This window comes from Tympanuchus pallidicinctus, unplaced genomic scaffold, assembly GCF_026119805.1.
Source record: "Tympanuchus pallidicinctus isolate F22 unplaced genomic scaffold, pur_lepc_1.0 scaffold190, whole genome shotgun sequence".
Lineage (NCBI taxonomy): Eukaryota > Metazoa > Chordata > Aves > Galliformes > Phasianidae > Tympanuchus > Tympanuchus pallidicinctus.
The window spans coordinates 15453-38700 of NW_026294711.1; the positions used below are offsets into that span (position 1 = coordinate 15453).

Below are 23248 nucleotides of genomic sequence, written 5' to 3' on the forward strand. Positions count from 1 at the left end.
TTCATGGAAATGCCTGCCTTTAACCTAAAATATCACTTATTTTCATGGAAATCCCTGTTTTTAACCTAAAATATCCCTTATTTTCACAGAAATCCCTGTTTTTCCCCTAAAATATCGCTTATTTTCACAGAAATCCCTGTTTTTCCCTAAAATATCGCTTATTTTCATAGAAATCCCTGTTTTTAACCCTAAAATATTGCTTATTTTCACAGAAATCCCTGTTTTTCCCCTAAAATATCGCTTATTTTCATAGAAATCCCTGTTTTTCCCCTAAAATATCGCTTATTTTCACAGAAATCCCTGTTTTTCCCCTAAAATATCGCTTATTTTCATAGAAATCCCTGTTTTTCCCCTAAAATATCGCTTATTTTCACATGAAATCCCTGTTTTTAACCCTAAAATATCGCTTATTTTCATAGAAATCCCTGTTTTTAACCCTAAAATATCGCTTATTTTCATGGAAATCCCTGTTTTTCCCCTAAAATATCGCTTATTTTCATGGAAATCCCTGTTTTTAACCTAAAATATCGCTATTTTCTTGGAAATCCCTGTTTTTAACCCTAAAATATCGCTTATTCTCATAGAAATCCCTGTTTCTAACCCTAAAATATCGCTTTTTTTCATGGAAATCCCTGTTTTTCCCCTAAAATATCGCTTATTTTCATGGAAATGCCTGCTTTTCCCCTAAAATATCCCTTATTTTCATGGAAATCCCTGTTTTTCCCCTAAAATATCGCTTATTTTCATAGAAATCCCTGTTTTTCCCCTAAAATATCGCTTATTTTCATAGAAATCCCTGTTTTTCCCCTAAAATATCGCTTATTTTCATAGAAATCCCTGTTTTTCCCTAAAATATCACTTATTTTCATAGAAATCCCTGTTTTTCCCCTAAAATATCGCTTATTTTCATAGAAATCCCTGTTTTTCCCCTGAAATATCGCTTATTTTCATAGAAATCCCTGTTTTTAACCCTAAAATATCGCTTATTTTCATAGAAATCCCTGTTTTTCCCTAAATATCGCTTATTTTCACATAAATCCCTGTTTTTCCCCTAAAATATCGCTTATTTTCATAGAAATCCCTGTTTTTCCCCTAAAATATCGCTTATTTTCATAGAAATCCCTGTTTTTCCCCTAAAATATCGCTTATTTTCATAGAAATCCCTGATTTTCCCCTTCAACATCGCTTATTTTCACAGAAATCCCTGTTTTTCCCTTTAAATATCGCTTATTTTCATAGAAATCCCTGTTTTTCCCCTAAAATATCGCTGATTTTCATGGAAATCCCTGTTTTTCCCCTAAAATATCGCTTATTTTCATGGAAATCCCTGTTTTTCCCCTAAATATTGCTCATTTTCATAGAAATCCCTTTTTTTCTCTTAAAATATCGCTTATTTTCATAGAAATCCCTGTTTTTAACCCTAAAATATCGCTTATTTTCATAGAAATCCCTGTTTTTAACCCTAAAATATCGCTTATTTTCACAGAAATCCCTGTTTTTCCCCTAAAATATCCCTTATTTTCATAGAAATCCCTGTTTTTAACCTAAAATATCGCTTTTTTTCATGGAAATCCCTGTTTTTAACCCTAAAATATCCCTTATTCTCATAGAAATCCCTGTTTCTAACCCTAAAATATCGCTTTTTTCAATGGAAATCCCTGTTTTTCCCCTAAAATATCGCTTATTTTCATGGAAATGCCTGCCTTTAACCTAAAATATCACTTATTTTCATGGAAATCCCTGTTTTTAACCCTAAAATATCCCTTATTTTCATAGAAATCCCTGTTTTTAACCCTAAAATATCCTTTTTTTTCATGGAAATCCCTGTTTTTCCCCTAAAATATCGCTTATTTTCAATGGAAATGCCTGCTTTTAACCTAAAATATCCCTTATTTTCATGGAAATCCCTGTTTTTCACCTAAAATATCGCTTATTTTCACAGAAATCCCTGTTTTTCCCCTAAAATATCGCTTATTTTCATGGAAATCCCTGTTTTTAACCTAAAATATCGCTTATTTTCATGGAAATCCCTGTTTTTCCCCTAAAATATCGCTTATTTTCATAGAAATCCCTGTTTTTCCCCTAAAATATCGCTTATTTTCATAGAAATCCCTGATTTTCTCCTAAAATATCGCTTATTTTCACAGACATCCCTGGTTTTCTCCTAAAATATCGCTTATTTTCACAGAAATCCCTGTTTTTCCCCTAAAATATCCCTTATTTTCATGGAAATGCCTGCCTTTAACCTAAAATATCCCTTATTTTCATGGAAATCCCTGTTTTTAACCCTAAAATATCGCATTTTTTCATGGAAATCCCTGTTTTTAACCCTAAAATATCCCTTATTTTCACGGAAATACCTGTTTTTCCCCTAAAATATCCCTTATTCTCACGGAAATCCCTGTTTTTCCCCTGAAATATCGCTCATTTTCATAGAAATCCTTGTTTTTAACCTCAAACATCACTTATTTTCGTAGAAAACCCAGTTTCTAACCTAATACACCACCTATTTTCTCATAAATCCCTGTTTTCCCCATTAAATATCGCTTATTTTCCAAGAAATCCCTGTTTTTCCCCCTAAATATCGCTTATTTTCATAGAAATCCCTGTTTTTCCCCTGAAATATTGCTTATTTTCATAGAAATCCCTGATTTTCCCCTTCAACATAGCTTATTTTCACAGAAATCCCTGTTTTTCCCCTAAGATATCACTGATTTTCAAAGAAATCTCTGTTTTTCCCCTAAAATATCGCTTATTTTCACAGAAATCCCTGTTTTTCCCCTTAAATATCGCTTATTTTCATAGAAATCCCTGTTTTTCCCTAAAATATCGCTTATTTTCATAGAAATCCCTGTTTTTCCCCTAAAATATCGCTTATTTTCACTTAAATCCCTGTTTTTCCCCTAAAATATCGCTTATTTTCACAGAAATCCCTGTTTTTCCCCTAAAATATCGCTTATTTTCATAGAAATCCCTGTTTTTCCCCTAAAATATCGCTTATTTTCATAGAAATCCCTGTTTTTCCCTAAAATATCGCTTATTTTCATAGAAATCCCTGATTTTCCCCTTCAATATCGCTTATTTTCACTTAAATCCCTGTTTTTCCTCTAAAATATCCCTTATTTTCACAGAAATCCCTGTTTTTCCCCTAAAATATCGCTTATTTTCATAGAAATCCCTGTTTTTCCCCTAAAATATCGCTTATTTTCATAGAAATCCCTGTTTTTAACCTAAAATATCGCTATTTTTTCATGGAAATCCCTGTTTTTAACCCTAAAATATCCCTTATTCTCATAGAAATCCCTGTTTCTAACCCTAAAATATCGCTTTTTTTCATGGAAATCCGTTCTTCCTCTAAAATATCGCTTATTTTCATGGAAATCCCTGTTTTTCCCCTAAAATATCGCTTATTTTCATGGAAATCCCTGTTTTTAACCCTAAAATATCCCTTATTTTCACAGAAATCCCTGTTTTTAACCCTAAAATATCCCTTATTTTCATGGAAATCCCTGTTTTTAACCCTAAAATATCCCTTATTCTCATAGAAATCCCTGTTTCTAACCCTAAAATATCGCTTTTTTCAATGGAAATCCCTGTTTTTCCCCTAAAATATCGCTTATTTTCATGGAAATGCCTGCCTTTAACCTAAAATATCACTTATTTTCATGGAAATCCCTGTTTTTAACCCTAAAATATCCCTTATTTTCATAGAAATCCCTGTTTTTAACCCTAAAATATCCCTTATTTTCATGGAAATCCCTGTTTTTCCCCTAAAATATCGCTTATTTTCATGGAAATGCCTGCTTTTAACCTAAAATATCCCTTATTTTCATGGAAATCCCTGTTTTTCACCTAAAATATCGCTGATTTTCATAGAAATCCCTGTTTTTCCCCTAAAATATCGCTTATTTTCATGAAATCCCTGTTTTTAACCCTAAAATATCGCTTATTTTCATGAAATCCCTGTTTTTCCCCTAAAATATCGCTTATTTTCATAGAAATCCCTGTTTTTAACCTAAAATATCGCTTATTTTCATAGAAATCCCTGTTTTTCCCCTAAAATATCGCTTATTTTCATAGAAATCCCTGTTTTTCCCTAAAATATCGCTTATTTTCACATGGAAATCCCTGTTTTTCCCCTAAAATATCCCTTATTTTCATGGAAATCCCTGTTTTTCCCCTAAAATATCGCATTATTTTCATGGAAATCCCTGTTTTTAACCCTAAAATATCGCTTATTTTCACGGAAATCCCTGTTTTTCCCCTAAAATATCGCTTATTTTCATAGAAATCCCTGTTTTTCCCCTGAAATATCGCTCATTTTCATAGAAATCCTTGTTTTTAACCTCAAACATCACTTATTTTCATAGAAAACCCAGTTTCTAACCTAATACACCGCCTATTTTCATAAATCCCTGTTTTCCCCTAAAATATCGCTTATTTTCATAGAAATCCCTGTTTTTCCCCCTAAAATATCGCTTATTTTCATAGAAATCCCTGTTTTTCCCCTAAAATATCGCTTATTTTCATAGAAATCCCTGTTTTTCCCCTAAAATATCGCTTATTTTCACAGAAATCCCTGTTTTTCCCCTAAAATATCGCTTATTTTCACAGAAATCCCTGTTTTTCCCCTAAAATATCGCTTATTTTCATAGAAATCCCTGTTTTTCCCCTAAAATATCGCTTATTTTCATAGAAATCCCTGTTTTTAACCTAAAATATCGCTATTTTTTCATGGAAATCCCTGTTTTTAACCCTAAAATATCGCTTATTCTCATAGAAATCCCTGTTTCTAACCCTAAAATATCGCTTTTTTTCATGAAATCCGTTTTTCCTCTAAAATATCGCTTATTTTCATGGAAATCCCTGTTTTTCCCCTAAAATATCGCTTATTTTCATGGAAATCCCTGTTTTTAACCCTAAAATATCGCTTATTTTCACAGAAATCCCTGTTTTTAACCCTAAAATATCGCTTATTTTCATAGAAATCCCTGTTTTTCCCCTAAAATATCGCTTATTTTCATAGAAATCCCTGTTTTTAACCTAAAATATCGCTTATTTTCATGGAAATCCCTGTTTTTAACCCTAAAATATCCCTTATTCTCATAGAAATCCCTGTTTCTAACCCTAAAATATCGCTTTTTTCAATGGAAATCCCTGTTTTTCCCCTAAAATATCGCTTATTTTCATGGAAATGCCTGCCTTTAACCTAAAATATCCCTTATTTTCATGGAAATCCCTGTTTTTAACCCTAAAATATCCCTTATTTTCATAGAAATCCCTGTTTTTAACCCTAAAATATCACTTATTTTCACATAAATCCCTGTTTTTCCCCTAAAATATCGCTTATTTTCACATGGAAATCCCTGTTTTTCCCCTGAAATATCGCTATTTTCATAGAAATCCTTGTTTTTAACCTCAAACATCACTTATTTTCATAGAAAACCCAGTTTCTAACCTAATACAACGCCTATTTTCATGGAAATCCCTGTTTTTCCCCTAAAATATCGCTTATTTTCATGGAAATCCCTGTTTTTCCCCTAAATATCGCTTATTTTCATAGAAATCCCTGTTTTTCCCCTAAAATATCGCTTATTTTCATAGAAATCCCTGTTTTTCCCCTTAAATATCGCTTATTTTCATAGAAATCCCTGTTTTTCCCCTAAAATATCCCTTATTTTCACATGAAATCCCTGTTTTTCCCCTAAAATATCGCTTATTTTCATAGAAATCCCTGTTTTTCCCCTAAAATATCGCTTATTTTCATAGAAATTCCTGTTTTTAACCTAAAATATCGCTTATTTTCATAGAAATCCCTGTTTTTCCCCTAAAATATCGCTTATTTTCACAGAAATCCCTGTTTTTCCTCTAAAATATCCCTTATTTTCACAGAAATCCCTGTTTTTCCCCTAAAATATCGCTTATTTTCATAGAAATCCCTGTTTTTCCCCTAAAATATCCCTTATTTTCATAGAAATCCCTGTTTTTAACCTAAAATATAGCTATTTTTTCTTGGAAATCCCTGTTTTTAACCCTAAAATATCGCGTATTCTCATAGAAATCCCTGTTTCTAACCCTAAAATATCGCTTTTTTTCATGGAAATCCGTTCTTCCTCTAAAATATCGCTTATTTTCATGGAAATCCCTGTTTTTAACCTAAAATATCGCTATTTTTTCTTGGAAATCCCTGTTTTTAACCCTAAAATATCGCTTATTCTCATAGAAATCCCTGTTTCTAACCCTAAAATATCGCTTTTTTTCATGGAAATCCGTTCTTCCTCTAAAATATCGCTTATTTTAATGGAAATCCCTGCTTTTATCCTAAAATATCCCTTATTTTCATGGAAATCCCTGTTTTTCACCTAAAATATCGCTTATTTTCACAGAAATCCCTGTTTTTCCCCTAAAATATCGCTTATTTTCATAGAAATCCCTGTTTTTTCCCCTAAAATTCCCCTTATATTCGTGGAATTCCCCGTTTTTAACCCTAAAACATTCCTTATTTTCATAGAAATCCCTGTTTTTAACATAAAATATCGCTTATTTTCACAGAAATCCCTGTTTTTAACCCTAAAATATCGCTTATTTTCATAGAAATCCCTGTTTTTAACCCTAAAATATCCTTATTTTCACAGAAATCCCTGTTTTTCCCCTAAAATATCGCTTATTTTCATAGAAATCCCTGTTTTTAACCCTAAAATATCGCTTATTTTCATAGAAATCCCTGTTTTTCCCCTAAAATATCGCTTATTTTCATAGAAATCCCTGTTTTTCCCCTAAAATATCGCTTATTTTCATAGAAATCCCTGATTTTCCCCTTAAAATATCGCTTATTTTCATGAAATCCCTGTTTTTCCCTAAAATATCCCTTATTTTCATAGAAATCCCTGTTTTTCCCCCTAAAATATCGCTTATTTTCCATGAAATCCCTGTTTTTCCCCTAAAATATCGCTTATTTTCATAGAAATCCCTGTTTTTCCCCTAAAATATCGCTTATTTTCATAGAAATCCCTGTTTTTCCCTAAAATATCGCTTATTTTCATAGAAATCCCTGTTTTTCCCCTAAAATATCGCTTATTTTCATAGAAATCCCTGTTTTTAACCCTAAAATATCGCTTATTTTCACTTAAATCCCTGTTTTTCCCCTAAAATATCGCTTATTTTCATAGAAATCCCTGTTTTTAACCCTAAAATATCGCTTATTTTCATGGAAATCCCTGTTTTTAACCCTAAAATATCCCTTATTCTCATAGAAATCCCTGTTTCTAACCCTAAAATATCGCTTTTTTCAATGGAAATCCCTGTTTTTCCCCTAAAATATCGCTTATTTTCATGGAAATGCCTGCCTTTAACCTAAAATATCACTTATTTTCATGGAAATCCCTGTTTTTAACCCTAAAATATCCCTTATTTTCATAGAAATCCCTGTTTTTAACCCTAAAATATCCTTTTTTTTCATGGAAATCCCTGTTTGTCCCTTAAATATCGCTTATTTTAATGGAAATGCCTGCTTTTAACCTAAAATATCCCTTATTTTCATAGAAATCCCTGTTTTTCCCCTAAAATATCGCTTATTTTCACAGAAATCCCTGTTTTTCCCCTAAAATATCGCTTATTTTCATGGAAATCCCTGTTTTTCCCTAAAATATCGCTTATTTTCATAGAAATCCCTGTTTTTCCCCTAAAATATCGCTTATTTTCATAGAAATCCCTGTTTTTAACCTAAAATATCGCTTATTTTCATAGAAATCCCTGTTTTTCCCCTAAAATATCGCTTATTTTCACTTAAATCCCTGTTTTTCCCCTAAAATATCGCTTATTTTCATAGAAATCCCTGTTTTTCCCCTAAAATATCGCTTATTTTCATGGAAATCCCTGTTTTTAACCTAAAATATCCCTTATTTTCATGGAAATCCCTGTTTTTCCCCTAAAATATCGCTTATTTTCATAGAAATCCCTGTTTTTAACCCTAAAATATCACTTATTTTCACATAAATCCCTGTTTTTCCCCGTTAAATATCACTTATTTTCACATAAATCCCTGTTTTTCCCCTGAAATATCGCTTATTTTCATAGAAATCCTTGTTTTTAACCTCAAACATCACTTATTTTCATAGAAAACCCAGTTTCTAACCTAATACAACGCCTATTTTCACATAAATCCCTGTTTTCCCCTAAAATATCGCTTATTTTCCAAGAAATCCCTGTTTTTCCCCTAAATATCGCTTATTTTCATAGAAATCCCTGTTTTTCCCCTGAAATATCGCTTATTTTCATAGAAATCCCTGATTTTCCCCTTCAACATCGCTTATTTTCACAGAAATCCCTGTTTTTCCCTTTAAAATATCGCTTATTTTCATAGAAATCCCTGTTTTTCCCCTAAAATATCGCTTATTTTCACAGAAATCCCTGTTTTTCCCCTAAAATATCGCTTATTTTCATGGAAATCCCTGTTTTTCCCCTTAAATATTGCTCATTTTCATAGAAATCCCTTTTTTTCTCTTAAAATATCGCTTATTTTCATAGAAATCCCTGTTTTTAACCTGAAATATCGCTTATTTTCATAGAAATCCCTGTTTTTCCCCTAAAATATCGCTTATTTTCACAGAAATCCCTGTTTTTCCCCTAAAATATCGCTTATTTTCATAGAAATCCCTGTTTTTAACCCTAAAATATCGCTTATTTTCATGGAAATCCCTGTTTTTAACCCTAAAATATCCCTTATTCTCATAGAAATCCCTGTTTCTAACCCTAAAATATCGCTTTTTTCAATGGAAATCCCTGTTTTTCCCCTAAAATATCGCTTATTTTCATGGAAATGCCTGCCTTTAACCTAAAATATCACTTATTTTCATGGAAATCCCTGTTTTTAACCCTAAAATATCGCTTATTTTCATAGAAATCCCTGTTTTTAACCCTAAAATATCCCTTTTTTTTTCATGGAAATCCCTGTTTTTCCCCTTAAAATATCGCTTATTTTCATGGAAATGCCTGCTTTTAACCTAAAATATCCCTTATTTTCACAGAAATCCCTGTTTTTCACCTAAAATATCGCTTATTTTCACAGAAATCCCTGTTTTTCTAAAATATCGCTATTTTTCATGAAATCCCTGTTTTTAACCCTAAAATATCGCTTATTTTCATAGAAATCCCTGTTTTTCCCCTAAAATAAAATATCGCTTATTTTCATAGAAATCCCTGTTTTTCCCCTAAAATATCGCTTATTTTCACAGAAATCCCTGGTTTTCTCCTAAAATATCGCTTATTTTCACAGAAATCCCTGTTTTTCCCCTAAAATATCGCTTATTTTCATGGAAATGCCTGCCTTTAACCTAAAATATCCCTTATTTTCATGGAAATCCCTGTTTTTAACCCTAAAATATCGCATTTTTTCATGGAAATCCCTGTTTTTAACCCTAAAATATCCCTTATTTTCACGGAAATACCTGTTTTTCCCCTAAAATATCACTTATTTTCACATAAATCCCTGTTTTTCCCCTGAAATATCGCTCATTTTCATAGAAATCCTTGTTTTTAACCTCAAACATCACTTATTTTCATAGAAAACCCAGTTTCTAACCTAATACAACGCCTATTTTCACATAAATCCCTGTTTTCCCCATTAAATATCGCTTATTTTCCAAGAAATCCCTGTTTTTCCCCCTAAATATCGCTTATTTTCATAGAAATCCCTGTTTTTCCCCTGAAATATTGCTTATTTTCATAGAAATCCCTGATTTTCCCCTTCAACATCGCTTATTTTCACAGAAATCCCTGTTTTTCCCCTTTAAATATCGCTTATTTTCATAGAAATCCCTGTTTTTCCCCTAAAATATCGCTTATTTTCACAGAAATCCCTGTTTTTCCCCTTAAATATCGCTTATTTTCATAGAAATCCCTGTTTTTCCCCTAAAATATTGCTTATTTTCATAGAAATCCCTTTTTTTCTCTTAAAATATCGCTTATTTTCATAGAAATCCCTGTTTTTAACCTAAAATATCGCTTATTTTCATAGAAATCCCTGTTTTTCCCCTAAAATATCGCTTATTTTCACAGAAATCCCTGTTTTTCCCCTAAAATATCCCTTATTTTCATAGAAATCCCTGTTTTTAACCTAAAATATCGCTTTTTTTCATGGAAATCCCTGTTTTTAACCCTAAAATATCCCTTATTCTCATAGAAATCCCTGTTTCTAACCCTAAAATATCGCTTTTTTCAATGGAAATCCCTGTTTCCCCTAAAATATCGCTTATTTTCATGGAAATGCCTGCCTTTAACCTAAAATATCACTTATTTTCATGGAAATCCCGGTTTTTAACCCTAAAATATCCCTTATTTTCATAGAAATCCCTGTTTTTAACCCTAAAATATCCTTATTTTCATGGAAATCCCTGTTTTTCCCCTAAAATATCGCTTATTTTAATGGAAATGCCTGCTTTTAACCTAAAATATCCCTTATTTTCACAGAAATCCCTGTTTTTCCCCTAAAATATCGCTTATTTTCACAGAAATCCCTGTTTTTCCCCTAAAATATCGCTTATTTTCATAGAAATCCCTGTTTTTAACCCTAAAATATCGCTTATTTTCATAGAAATCCCTGTTTTTCCCCTAAAATATCGCTTATTTTCATAGAAATCCCTGTTTTTAACCCTAAAATATCGCTTATTTTCATAGAAATCCCTGATTTTCTCCTAAAATATCGCTTATTTTCACAGACATCCCTGGTTTTCTCCTAAAATATCGCTTATTTTCACAGAAATCCCTGTTTTTCCCCTAAAATATCCCTTATTTTCATGGAAATGCCTGCCTTTAACCTAAAATATCCCTTATTTTCATGGAAATCCCTGTTTTTAACCCTAAAATATCGCATTTTTTCATGGAAATCCCTGTTTTTAACCCTAAAATATCCCTTATTTTCACGGAAATACCTGTTTTTCCCCTAAAATATCCCTTATTCTCACGGAAATCCCTGTTTTTCCCCTGAAATATCGCTCATTTTCATAGAAATCCTTGTTTTTAACCTCAAACATCACTTATTTTCATAGAAAACCCAGTTTCTAACCTAATACACCACCTATTTTCACATAAATCCCTGTTTTCCCCATTAAATATCGCTTATTTTCCAAGAAATCCCTGTTTTTCCCCCTAAATATCGCTTATTTTCATAGAAATCCCTGTTTTTCCCCTGAAATATTGCTTATTTTCATAGAAATCCCTGATTTTCCCCTTCAAATAGCTTATTTTCATCGAAATCCCTGTTTTTCCCCTAAAATATCACTGATTTTCAAAGAAATCCCTGTTTTTCCCCTAAAATATCGCTTATTTTCACAGAAATCCCTGTTTTTCCCCTAAATATCGCTTATTTTCATAGAAATCCCTGTTTTTCCCCTAAAATATCGCTTATTTTCATAGAAATCCCTGTTTTTCCCCTTCAAATATCGCTTATTTTCATAGAAATCCCTGTTTTTCCCCTAAAATATCGCTTATTTTCACAGAAATCCCTGTTTTTCCCCTTAAATATCGCTTATTTTCATAGAAATCCCTTTTTTTCTCTTAAAATATCGCTTATTTTCATAGAAATCCCTGTTTTTAACCTAAAATATCGCTTATTTTCATAGAAATCCCTGATTTTCCCCTTCAATATCGCTTATTTTCACTTAAATCCCTGTTTTTCCTCTAAAATATCCCTTATTTTCACAGAAATCCCTGTTTTTAACCTAAAATATCGCTTATTTTCATAGAAATCCCTGTTTTTCCCCTAAAATATCGCTTATTTTCATAGAAATCCCTGTTTTTAACCTAAAATATCGCTATTTTTTCATGGAAATCCCTGTTTTTAACCCTAAAATATCCCTTATTCTCATAGAAATCCCTGTTTCTAACCCTAAAATATCGCTTTTTTTCATGGAAATCCGTTCTTCCTCTAAAATATCGCTTATTTTCATGGAAATCCCTGTTTTTCCCCTAAAATATCGCTTATTTTCATGGAAATCCCTGTTTTTAACCCTAAAATATCCCTTATTTTCATAGAAATCCCTGTTTTTAACCCTAAAATATCCCTTATTTTCATGAAATCCCTGTTTTTAACCCTAAAATATCGCTTATTTTCATAGAAATCCCTGTTTCTAACCCTAAAATATCGCTTTTTTCAATGGAAATCCCTGTTTTTCCCCTAAAATATCGCTTATTTTCATGGAAATGCCTGCCTTTAACCTAAAATATCACTTATTTTCATGGAAATCCCTGTTTTTAACCCTAAAATATCGCTTATTTTCATAGAAATCCCTGTTTTTAACCCTAAAATATCCCTTATTTTCATGGAAATCCCCGTTTTTCCCCTGAAATATCGCCTTTTAATGGAAATGCCTGCTTTTAAACTAAAATATCCCTTATTTTCCATGAAATCCCTGTTTTTCCCCTAAAATATCGCTTATTTTCACAGAAATCCCTGTTTTTCCCTAAAATATCGCTTATTTTCATAGAAATCCCTGTTTTTAACCCTAAAATATCGCTTATTTTCATAGAAATCCCTGTTTTTCCCCTAAAATATCGCTTATTTTCATAGAAATCCCTGTTTTTAACCCTAAAATATCGCTTATTTTCATAGAAATCCCTGTTTTTCCCCTAAAATATCGCTTATTTTCACAGACATCCCTGGTTTTCTCCTAAAATATCGCTTATTTTCACAGAAATCCCTGTTTTTCCCCTAAAATATCCCTTATTTTCATGGAAATCCCTGTTTTTAACCCTAAAATATCGCATTTTTTCATGGAAATCCCTGTTTTTAACCCTAAAATATCCCTTATTTTCACGGAAATACCTGTTTTTCCCCTAAAATATCCCTTATTCTCACGGAAATCCCTGTTTTTCCCCTGAAATATCGCTCATTTTCATAGAAATCCTTGTTTTTAACCTCAAACATCACTTATTTTCATAGAAAACCCAGTTTCTAACCTAATACACCACCTATTTTCTCATAAATCCCTGTTTTCCCCTAAAATATCGCTTATTTTCCAAGAAATCCCTGTTTTTCCCCCTAAATATCGCTTATTTTCATAGAAATCCCTGTTTTTCCCCTAAAATATTGCTTATTTTCATAGAAATCCCTGATTTTCCCCTTCAACATAGCTTATTTTCATCGAAATCCCTGTTTTTCCCCTAAGATATCACTGATTTTCAAAGAAATCCCTGTTTTTCCCCTAAAATATCGCTTATTTTCATAGAAATCCCTGTTTTTCCCCTAAAATATCGCTTATTTTCATAGAAATCCCTGTTTTTAACCATAAAATATCGCTTATTTTCATAGAAATCCCTGTTTTTAACCCATTAAAATATCGCTTATTTTCATAGAAATCCCTGTTTCTAACCCTAAAATATCGCTTTTTTCATAGAAATCCCTGTTTTTCCCCTAAAATATCGCTTATTTTCATAGAAATCCCTGTTTTTCCCCTAAAATATCGCTTATTTTCATGGAAATCCCTGTTTTTAACCCTAAAATATCCCTTATTTTCACAGAAATCCCTGTTTTTAACCCTAAAATATCGCTTATTTTCATGGAATCCCTGTTTTTAACCCTAAAATATCCCTTATTTTCATAGAAATCCCTGTTTCTAACCCTAAAATATCGCTTTTTTTCATGGAAATCCCTGTTTTTAACCCTAAAATATCCCTTATTCTCATAGAAATCCCTGTTTCTAACCCTAAAATATTGCTTTTTTCAATGGAAATCCCTGTTTTTCCCCTATAATATCGCTTATTTTCATGGAAATGCCTGCCTTTAACCTAAAATATCACTTATTTTCATGGAAATCCCTGTTTTTAACCCTAAAATATCGCTTATTTTCATAGAAATCCCTGTTTTTAACACTAAAATATCCTTTTTTTTCATGGAAATCCCTGTTTTTCCCCTTAAATATCGCTTATTTTAATGGAAATGCCTGCTTTTAACCTAAAATATCCCTTATTTTCATGGAAATCCCTGTTTTTCACCTAAAATATCGCTGATTTTCATAGAAATCCCTGTTTTCTCCTAAAATATCGCTTATTTTCATGGAAATCCCTGTTTTTCCCCTAAAATATCGCTTATTTTCATGGAAATCCCTGTTTTTAACCCTAAAATATCCCTTATTTTCATAGAAATCCCTGTTTTTAACACTAAAATATCCTTATTTTCATGGAAATCCCTGTTTTTCCCCTAAAATATCGCTTATTTTCATAGAAATCCCTGTTTTTAACCTAAAATATCGCTTATTTTCATGGAAATCCCTGTTTTTCACCTAAAATATCGCTTATTTTCATAGAAATCCCTGTTTTCTCCTAAAATATCGCTTATTTTCATGGAAATCCCTGTTTTCCCCTAAAATATCGCTTATTTTCATGGAAATCCCTGTTTTTCCCCTGAAATATCGCTTATTTTCATGGAAATCCCTGTTTTTCCCCTAAAATATCCCTTATTTTCATGGAAATCCCTGTTTTTCCCCTAAAATATCGCTTATTTTCACAGAAATCCCTGTTTTTCCCCTAAAATATCCCTTATTTTCATAGAAATCCCTGTTTTTCCCCTAAAATATCCCTTATTTTCCATGAAATCCTAGTTTTTCCCCTAAAATATCGCTTATTTTCATAGAAATCCCTGTTTTTCCCCTAAAATATCGCTTATTTTCATAGAAATTCCTGTTTTTAACCTAAAATATCGCTTATTTTCATAGAAATCCCTGATTTTCCCCTAAAATATCACTTATTTTCACAGAAATCCCTGTTTTTCCTCTAAAATATCCCTTATTTTCACAGAAATCCCTGTTTTTCCCCTAAAATATCGCTTATTTTCATAGAAATCCCTGTTTTTCCCCTAAAATATCCCTTATTTTCATAGAAATCCCTGTTTTTAACCTAAAATATCGCTATTTTTTCTTGGAAATCCCTGTTTTTAACCCTAAAATATCGCGTATTCTCATAGAAATCCCTGTTTCTAACCCTAAAATATCGCTTTTTTTCATGGAAATCCGTTCTTCCTCTAAAATATCGCTTATTTTCATGGAAATCCCTGTTTTTAACCTAAAATATCGCTATTTTTTCTTGGAAATCCCTGTTTTTAGCACTAAAATATCGCTTATTCTAATAGAAATCCCTGTTTCTAACCCTAAAATATCGCTTTTTTTCATGGAAATCCGTTCTTCCTCTAAAATATCGCTTATTTTCATGGAAATCCCTGCTTTTATCCTAAAATATCCCTTATTTTCATGGAAATCCCTGTTTTTCACCTAAAATATCGCTTATTTTCACAGAAATCCCTGTTTTTAACCCTAAAATATCCCTTATTCATGGAATCCCCGTTTTTAACCCTAAAATATCCCTTATTTTCATAGAAATCCCTGTTTTTTCCCCTAAAATATCCCTTATATTCATGGAATTCCCCTGTTTTTAACCCTAAAATATCCTTATTTTCACAGAAATCCCTGTTTTTAACCCTAAAATATCGCTTATTTTCATGGAAATCCCTGTTTTTAACCCTAAAATATCGCTTATTTTCACAGAAATCCCTGTTTTTACCCTAAAATATCGCTTATTTTCATAGAAATCCCTGTTTTTAACCCTAAAGCATCCCTTATTTTCACAGAAATCCCTGTTTTTCCCCTAAAATATCGCTTATTTTCATAGAAATCCCTGTTTTTAACCCAAAAATATCGCTTATTTTCACAGAAATCCCTGTTTTTCCCCTAAAATATCGCTTATTTTCATGGAAATCCCTGTTTTTAACCCTAAAATATCGCTTATTTTCATGAAATCCCTGTTTTTCCCCTAAAATATCGCTTATTTTCATAGAAATCCCTGTTTTTAACCCTAAAATATCGCTTATTTTCATAGAAATCCCTGTTTTTCCCCTAAAATATCGCTTATTTTCATGGAAATCCCTGTTTTTCCCCTAAAATATCACTGATTTTCACAGAAATCCCTGTTTTTCCCCTAAAATATCGCTGATTTTCATAGAAATCCCTTTTTTTCCCCTAAAATATCGCTTATTTTCATAGAAATCCCTGTTTTTAACCCTAAAATATCGCTTATTTTCATAGAAATCCCTGTTTTTAACCCTAAAATATCGCTTATTTTCATAGAAATCCCTGTTTTTCCCCTTAAATATTGCTTATTTTCATAGAAATCCCTGTTTTTCCCCTAAAATATCGCTTATTTTCATAGAAATCCCTGTTTTTCCCCTAAAATATCGCTTATTTTCACAGAAATCCCTGTTTTTCCCTAAAATATTGCTTATTTTCATAGAAATCCCTGTTTTTCCCCTAAAATATCGCTTATTTTCATAGAAATCCCTGTTTTTCCCCTAAAATATCGCTTATTTTCATAGAAATCCCTGTTTTTCCCCTAAAATATCACTTATTTTCATAGAAATCCCTGTTTTTCCCCTAAAATATCGCTTATTTTCATAGAAATCCCTGTTTTTCCCCTAAAATATCGCTTATTTTCATCAGAAATCCCTGTTTTTACCCTAAAATATCGCTTATTTTCATAGAAATCCCTGTTTTTCCCCTAAAATATCGCTTATTTTCATAGAAATCCCTGTTTTTCCCCTGAAATATCGCTTATTTTCACAAGAAATCCCTGTTTTTCCCCTAAAATATCGCTTATTTTCATAGAAATCCCTGTTTTTCCCCTAAAATATCGCTTATTTTCATAGAAATCCCTGTTTTTAACCCTAAAATATCGCTTATTTTCATAGAAATCCCTGTTTTTCCCCTTAAAATATCGCTTATTTTCATAGAAATCCCTGTTTTTCCCCTATAATATCGCTTATTTTCATAGAAATCCCTGTTTTTCCCTGAAATATCGCTTATTTTCATAGAAATCCCTGTTTTTCCCCTAAAATATCGCTTATTTTCACAGAAATCCCTGTTTTTCCCCTAAAATATCGCTTATTTTCATAGAAATCCCTGTTTTTCCCCTAAAATATCGCTGATTTTCATAGAAATCCCTGTTTTTCCCCTAAAATATCGCTTATTTTCATAGAAATCCCTGTTTTTAACCCTAAAATATCGCTTATTTTCATAGAAATCCCTGTTTTTCCCATTAAATATCGCTTATTTTCATAGAAATCCCTGTTTTTCCCCTAAAATATCGCTTATTTTCATGGAAATCCCTGTTTTTCCCCTAAAATATCGCTTATTTTCATAGAAATCCCTGTTTTTCCCCTAAAATATCGCTTATTTTCATAGAAATCCCTGTTTTTCCCCTAAAATATCGCTTATTTTCATAGAAATCCCTGTTTTTCCCCTAAAATATCGCTTATTTTCATGGAAATCCCTGTTTTTCCCCTAAAATATCCTTATTTTCAAAGAAATCCCTGTTTTTCCCCTAAAATATCGCTTATTTTCATAGAAATCCCTGTTTTTCCCCTAAAATATCGCTTATTTTCATAGAAATCCCTGTTTTTCCCCTAAAATATCGCTTATTTTCATAGGAAATCCCTGTTTTTAACCCTAAAATATCCCTTATTTTCATAGAAATCCCTGTTTTTCCCCTAAAATATCGCTTATTTTCATAGAAATCCCTGTTTTTCCCTAAAATATCGCTTATTTTCATAGAAATCCCTGTTTTTCCCCTAAAATATCGCTTATTTTCATAGAAATCCCTGTTTTTCCCCTGAAATATCGCTTATTTTCATAGAAATCCCTGTTTTTAACCTAAACATCACTTATTTTCATGGAAATCCCTGTTTTTAACCCTAAAATATCGCTTATTTTCATGGAAATCCCTGTTTTTCCCCTAAATATCGCTTATTTTCATAGAAATCCCTGTTTTTCCCGTTAAATATCACTTATTTTCACATAAATCCCTGTTTTTCCCCTGAAATATCGCTCATTTTCATAGAAATCCTTGTTTTTAACCTCAAACATCATCGCTTATTTTCATAGAAATCCCTGTTTTTCCCCTAATATCCCTTATTTTCACATAAATCCCTGTTTTTCCCCTGTAATATCGCTTATTTTCACAGAAATCCCTGTTTTTCCCCTAAAATATCGCTTATTTTCATAGAAATCCCTGTTTTTAACCTAAAATATCCCTTATTTTCATAGAAATCCCTGTTTTTCCCCTAAAATATCGCTTATTTTCATAGAAATCCCTGTTTTTCCCCTAAAATATCGCTTATTTTCACAGAAATCCCTGTTTTTCCCCTAAAATATCGCTGATTTTCATAGAAATCCCTGTTTTTCCCCTAAAATATCGCTTATTTTCATAGAAATCCCTGTTTTTCCCATTAAATATCACTTATTTTCATAGAAATCCCTGTTTTTCCCCTAAAATATCGCTTATTTTCATAGAAATCCCTGTTTTTCCCCTTCATCGTTGCTTATTTTCACTTAAATCCCTGTTTTTAGCACTAAAATATCGCTTATTTTCATAGAAATCCCTGTTTTTCCCCTGAATTATCGCTTATTCTCATTGAAATCCCTGTTTTTCCCCTGAATTATTGCTTATTTTGAAAGAAATCCCTGTTTTTCCCCTGAAATATCGCTTATTTTCATAGAAATCCCTGTTTTTCCCCTAAAATATCGCTTATTTTCATAGAAATCCCTTTCCCATTAAATATCACTTATTTTCACATAAATCCCTGTTTTTCCCGTTAAATATCACTTATTTTCACATAAATCCCTGTTTTTCCCCTGAAATATCGCTCATTTTCATAGAAATCCTTGTTTTTAACCTCAAACATCACTTATTTTCATAGAAAACCCAGTTTCTAACCTAATACAACGCCTATTTTCACATAAATCCCTGTTTTCCCCTGTAATATCGCTTATTTTCATAGAAATCCCTGATTTTTCCCCTTAAAATATCGCTTATTTTCACAGAAATCCCTGTTTTTCCCCTAAAATATCGCTTATTTTCATAGAAATCCCTGTTTTTCCCCTAAAATATCGCTGATTTTCATAGAAATCTCTGTTTTTCCCCTAAAATATCGCTGATTTTCATGGAAATCCCTGTTTTTCCCCTTAAAATATCGCTTATTTTCATAGAAATCCCTGTTTTTTCTCTTAAAATATCGCTTATTTTCATAGAAATCCCTGTTTTTAACCTAAAATATCGCTTATTTTCACAGAAATCCCTGTTTTTCCCCTAAAATATCGCTTATTTTCATAAATCCCTGTTTTTCCCTAAAATATCGCTTATTTTCACAGAAATCCCTGTTTTTCCCCTAAAATATCGCTTATTTTCATAAATCCCTGTTTTTAACCCTAAAATATCGCTTATTTTCATAGAAATCCCTGTTTTTCCCCTAAAATATCCCTTATTTTCATAGAAATCCCTGTTTTTCCCCTAAAATATCGCTTATTTTCATAGAAATCCCTGTTTTTCCCCTGAAATATCGCTTATTTTCACAGAAATCCCTGTTTTTCCCCTAAAATATCGCTGATTTTCATAGAAATCCCTGTTTTTCCCCTAAAATATCGCTTATTTTCATAGAAATCCCTGTTTTTCCCCTAAAATATCGCTTATTTTCATAGAAATCCCTGTTTTTAGCACTAAAATATCGCTTATTTTCATAGAAATCCCTGTTTTTCCCCTTCAGTGTTGCTTATTTTCATAGAAATCCCTGTTTTTCCCCTAAAATATCGCTTATTTTCATAGAAATCCCTGTTTTTCCCCTGAATTATCGCTTATTCTCATTGAAATCCCTGTTTTTCCCCTGAATTATTGCTTATTTTCATAGAAATCCCTGTTTTTCCCCTAAAATATCGCTTATTTTCATAGAAATCCCTGTTTTTCCCCTTAAAATATCGCTTATTTTCGCTTATTTTCATAGAAATCCCTATTTTTCCCATTAAATATCACTTATTTTCACATAAATCCCTGTTTTTCCCGTTAAATATCACTTATTTTCACATAAATCCCTGTTTTTCCCCTGAAATATCGCTCATTTTCATAGAAATCCTTGTTTTTAACCTCAAACATCACTTATTTTCATAGAAAACCCAGTTTCTAACCTAATACAACGCCTATTTTCACATAAATCCCTGTTTTCCCCTGTAATATCGCTTATTTTCATAGAAATCCCTGTTTTTCCCCTGAAATATCGCTTATTTTCATAGAAATCCCTGTTTTTCCCCTAAAATATCGCTTATTTTCATAGAAATCCCTGTTTTTCCCCTAAAATATCGCTTATTTTCATAGAAATCCCTGTTTTTCCCCTAAAATATCGCTTATTTTCATGGAAATCCCTGTTTTTCCCCTAAAATATCGCTTATTTTCATAGAAATCCCTGTTTTTCACTAAAATATCGCTTATTTTCATAGAAATCCCTGTTTTTCCCCTAAAATATCGCTTATTTTCATAGAAATCCCTGTTTTTCCCCTAAAATATCGCTTATTTTCATAGAAATCCCTGTTTTTCCCATTAAATATCACTTATTTTCATAGAAATCCCTGTTTTTCCCTAAATATCACTTATTTTCACATAAATCCCTGTTTTTCCCCTGAAAATATCGCTTATTTTCATAGAAATCCTGTTTTTAACCTCAAAATCACTTATTTTCATAGAAAACCCTGTTTCTAACCTAATACAACGCTTATTTTCACATAAATCCCTGTTTTCCCCTTAAATATCGCTTATTTTCATAGAAATCCCTGTTTTTCCCCTAAAATATCGCTTATTTTCATAGAAATCCCTGTTTTTAACCCTAAAATATCGCTTATTTTCATAGAAATCCCTGTTTTTCCCCTAAAATATCGCTTATTTTCATAGAAATCCCTGTTTTTCCCCTAAAATATCGCTTATTTTCATAGAAATCCCTGTTTTTCCCCTAAAATATCGCTATTTTCATAGAAATCCCTGTTTTTCCCCTAAAATATCGCTTATTTTCATAGAAATCCCTGTTTTTCCCCTAAAATATCGCTTATTTTCATAGAAATCCCTGTTTTTAGCACTAAAATATCGCTTATTTTCATAGAAATCCCTGTTTTTCCCTTCAGTGTTGCTTATTTTCACTTAAATCCCTGTTTTTCCCCTAAAATATCGCTTATTTTCATAGAAATCCCTGTTTTTCCCCTGAATTATCGCTTATTCTCATTGAAATCCCTGTTTTTCCCCTGAATTATTGCTTATTTTGAAAGAAATCCCTGTTTTTCCCCTGAATATCCCTTATTTTCATAGAAATCCCTGATTTTCCCCTTCAATATCGCTTATTTTTCGCTTATTTTCATAGAAATCCCTGTTTTTCCCATTAAATATCACTTATTTTCACATAAATCCCTGTTTTTCCCGTTAAATATCACTTATTTTCACATAAATCCCTGTTTTTCCCCTGAAATATCGCTCATTTTCATAGAAATCCTTGTTTTTAACCTCAAACATCACTTATTTTCATAGAAAACCCAGTTTCTAACCTAATACAACGCCTATTTTCACATAAATCCCTGTTTTCCCCATTAAATATCGCTTATTTTCATAGAAATCCCTGTTTTTCCCCTGAAATATCGCTTATTTTCATAGAAATCCCTGTTTTTCCCCTAAAATATCGCTTATTTTCAACGAAATCCCTGTTCTTATCCTTAAAATATCGCTTATTTTCATAGAAATCCCTGTTATTCCCTTCAACATCAATTATTTTCATGGAAATCCCTGTTTTTCCCCTTAAATATCCGCTTATTTTCATAGAAATCCCTGTTTTTAACACTAAAATATCGCTTATTTTCATAGAAATCCCTGTTTTTCCCCTTCAAAATATCGCTTATTTTCACAGAAATCCCTGTTTTTCCCTAAAATATCGCTTATTTTCATAGAAATCCCTGTTTTTAACCCTAAAATATCACTTATTTTCATAGAAATCCCTGTTTTTCCCCTAAAATATCGCTTATTTTCATAGAAATCCCTGTTTTTCCCCTAAAATATCGCTTATTTTCATAGAAATCCCTGTTTTTCCCCTAAAATATCGCTTATTTTCATAGAAATCCCTGTTTTTCCCCTGAATTATCGCTTATTTTCATAGAAATCCCTGTTTTTCCCCTAAAATATCGCTTATTTTCACAGAAATCCCTGTTTTTCCCCTAAAATATCGCTTATTTTCATAGAAATCCCTGTTTTTCCCTAAAATATCACTTATTTTCATAGAAATCCCTGTTTTTCCCGTTAAATATCACTTATTTTCACATAAATCCCTGTTTTTCCCCTAAAATATCGCTTATTTTCATAGAAATCCTTGTTTTTAACCTCAAACATCACTTATTTTCATAGAAAACCCAGTTTCTAACCTAATACAACGCCTATTTTCACATAAATCCCTGTTTTCCCCATTAAATATCGCTTATTTTCATAGAAATCCCTGTTTTTCCCCTAAAATATCGCTTATTTTCATAGAAATCCCTGTTTTTCCCCTAAAATATCGCTTATTTTCATAGAAATCCCTGTTTTTCCCCTAAAATATCGCTTATTTTCATAGAAATCCCTGTTTTTCCCCTAAAATATCGCTTATTTTCATGAAATCCCTGTTTTTCCCCTAAAATATCGCTTATTTTCATAGAAATCCCTGTTTTTAACCCCTGAAATATCGCTTATTTTCATAGAAATCCCTGTTTTTCCCCTGAATTATTGCTTATTTTGAAAGAAATCCCTGTTTTTCCCCTGAAATATCGCTTATTTTCATAGAAATCCCTGTTTTTCCCATTAAATATCACTTATTTTCACATAAATCCCTGTTTTTCCCGTTAAATATCACTTATTTTCACATAAATCCCTGTTTTTCCCCTGAAATATCGCTCATTTTCATAGAAATCCTTGTTTTTAACCTCAAACATCACTTATTTTCATAGAAAACCCAGTTTCTAACCTAATACAACGCCTATTTTCACATAAATCCCTGTTTTCCCCTGTAATATCGCTTATTTTCATAGAAATCCCTGTTTTTCCCCTGAAATATCGCTTATTTTCATGGAAATGCCTGCTTTTAACCTAAAATATCCCTTATTTTCATGAAAATCCCTGTTTTTCACCTAAAATATCGCTGATTTTCATAGAAATCCCTCTATTTCCCCATAAAATATCGCTTATTTTCACAGAAATCCCTGTTTTTCCCCTAAAATATCCGCTGATTTTCATAGAAATCCCTGTTTTTCCCATTAAATATCACTTATTTTCATAGGAATCCCTGATTTTTCCCCTTAAATATCACTTATTTTAACATAATTCCCTGTTTTTCCCCTAAAATATCGCTTATTTTCATAGAAATCCCTGTTTTTCCTCTTCA

The 23248-nt window shown here is 31.7% G+C and overlaps 1 long non-coding RNA gene across 2 annotated transcripts in view; it reads right to left on the minus strand.

Moving 5' to 3' along the window:
- The window catches only part of LOC128079808 (uncharacterized), a 33179-nt gene extending 10155 nt beyond the window's left edge, over positions 1 to 23024 (minus strand). Inside the window, exons 1-2 of one of the 2 annotated variants that reach the window (XR_008206318.1) lie at positions 22995 to 23024; positions 3853 to 3893 (exon numbers count right to left, since the gene is read on the minus strand). This is a non-coding gene — a long non-coding RNA (uncharacterized LOC128079808). Of the gene's footprint in view, positions 1 to 3852; positions 3894 to 13989; positions 14024 to 22994 lie in introns of those variants that run through there. The other variant, XR_008206317.1, reaches the window with a different exon arrangement.
- Positions 23025 to 23248: the final 224 nt, after the last annotated feature.